The following is a 2,754-nucleotide window of genomic DNA, read 5'->3' on the forward strand; positions in this document are numbered from 1 at the left end:
ATCATATAAACCGAGTTTCTTTTGTGTGTGCTGCTGGGCCACCCTGCTTTCTAAGAAATCGGCATCAGGCATAAAAAAAAATCAATATCGGTCAACCACTAAACATAGGACAAATATAATACACAATACTCAATGTTATACTTACATTTCTGTCGTCGAAGTTTGTTGATAGGATTCTGCTGGCACTGGTTCTAGTGTTATTGTTGCCACCTCCTTCATCTCGTACACATTTGTTAAACTTGGCCTGTTTTTTAAAGGAGCCTTGACATAAATGTGAGATCATGTTCTCCGTGAGACCACACTCTACCGTTTCCACCTCATTTTCTGAAAGAGAGAAAAAAGAATGATCAGTGTGAGCTCAAGGTTTTAACAATTATTTAAACAATAAAGTCAATGTATTTTTTTAATGGGCATTAATCAGTATAAAAAAAATTACTTCTATTTAGAAAAGTACACAATAACTCTATGTATACACACTCAGAAAAAGGTACACAACTGTCACTGGTGCAGTACCTTAAGGTACAAAAGCTAAAAGGTACTAATATGTACACTAACAGAGAAATTTACTTTTTTTCTGAGAGTGTATGATTAGAAGCAATATTATTTAAATTAGCAGCTCAAATACTAGAAACTTATTTCACGAGTTTTTACCAGTTTTGATAAATAATGGTAAACAAATTTAACTTGACTTGCTGTTCTTGGAAGGGCTCAAAGCCGACGCACGCCTCGATGTCCGAGCTAAATCGCCTCAGTTGATTGCTGCTTAAGTACCGGTAGTTCGCTCGTGATGACTGACAGGACTAAATGATTAGGACACTCCTGGACTTATTTAGAACATTTTTATTTTATATGTACCAAATAAAACTGATATAAATCAACACGGATGATATTCGTAAATTATATAATTTCAAACTGACTAGGAGAGGCGTTAAAATAAAACAAGAGAGGCATTCGCTTGCGTCCGGTGTGAACACGGGTAACGTTAACAGTAAGAAAATAATGGGAAACTGAATTTATAAATCTGTGGTTCCACATTGAGACCCAGCTTTAGTGAAAATAAAAGCCGAGTCACACAAAACGCGATGGGTTTGAACTGTTTCTATGGCCGTCTCACCCAGCGTCTCGAGCACTGTCTCGCGGTAGAGTACAAGTTATGCGAAAAGTAACATTTAAATTTCTGGCTAAATAATAAAAACAATTGTTATAATAACAATAAGCTTACAATTGAATAACAATGCGTTGGTTTTGTCAGGTCAGTGTTTTCGCGTTTCCCTCACGCGTCAGGTAAGTTAGGCCTAGCTACAGACGCAATGCCAAGTGAACATGACTACAAAGGGAACCAACGGATTTTCACAGTACTTAAAACTAAACTTACCTCTGAATTTCTGTGCTTCGTCTTCAGTGACATGTATTCCAGCTTCTCTCAATTTTTGAAGAGGATCCTCCATCAACAGCGTCAGAAGTGAGACATCGTTGATATGGAATAACCGTCGTGCTCACAATCTCAATTTTGCGCGCATAAAACGCAGCGCGGGCTATAATCCCATTGGACGACACCAATTTAAAGAATGGCTGCGAAAATGTGTACTTGAACTTAGGCAAAGTAAAAGTACCCCATATAATGTTAAATAAACGTTAAATAGTTTCGTCTACATTGTGCTTTTGTTAAGAAAGATTAGTACATGTATTTGTTTAACTCTAAATGAATTACAATTACAATTAAAAATGCAGGCCTACTTTAATACATTTTCTTTATGTTTAAAAGTTATTATCTTGATGCTCTGAATAATCATTTAAATGTCATGCGTTTGTATACTGTTCAGAACTAGTCAGTAAAGATGTGGGCTCTTAAATATATTTGGTTATGTTGTGCATCTCTTCCAAATAACCAACAACTCATGAAAATTAATATCTTACTCTGTTTAATCTATTTTGGGTGACCGTTTCATACACTTTGGCTTACTCCTTTTGTCACACAAGTGATTGTACCTTTGTTTGGGGATTAAATGGTCCAAACATGGACCCTCTGACAGTTGGAAACATATTTGTACATTTTTTTTTACCCCTAAATGGTACATATGAGTACCCTAAGGTGTAACTATGACCCATTAAGGGTACAACTTCACCATTTGTACCCTAAGTGTTCACATGTTCTCCGTGAGACCACACTCTACTGTTTCCCCATCCACCTCATTTTCTGAAAAAAAAAAAAAAAAAGAATGATCAGTGTGAGCTCAAGGTTTTAACAATTATTTAAACAATAAAGTCAATGTATTTTTTTAATGGGCATTAATCAGTATAAAAAAAATTACTTCTATTTAGAAAAGTACACAATAACTCTATGTATACACACTCAGAAAAAGGTACACAACTGTCACTGGTGCAGTACCTTAAGGTACAAAAGCTAAAAGGTACTAATATGTACACTAACAGAGAAATTTACTTTTTTTCTGAGAGTGTATGATTAGAAGCAATATTATTTAAATTAGCAGCTCAAATACTAGAAACTTATTTCACGAGTTTTTACCAGTTTTGATAAATAATGGTAAACAAATTTAACTTGACTTGCTGTTCTTGGAAGGGCTCAAAGCCGACGCACGCCTCGATGTCCGAGCTAAATCGCCTCAGTTGATTGCTGCTTAAGTACCGGTAGTTCGCTCGTGATGACTGACAGGACTAAATGATTAGGACACTCCTGGACTTATTTAGAACATTTTTATTTTATATGTACCAAATAAAACTGATATAAATCAA

This window comes from Sinocyclocheilus grahami, unplaced genomic scaffold, assembly GCF_001515645.1.
Source record: "Sinocyclocheilus grahami isolate Dianchi unplaced genomic scaffold, SAMN03320097.WGS_v1.1 scaffold136.1, whole genome shotgun sequence".
Lineage (NCBI taxonomy): Eukaryota > Metazoa > Chordata > Actinopteri > Cypriniformes > Cyprinidae > Sinocyclocheilus > Sinocyclocheilus grahami.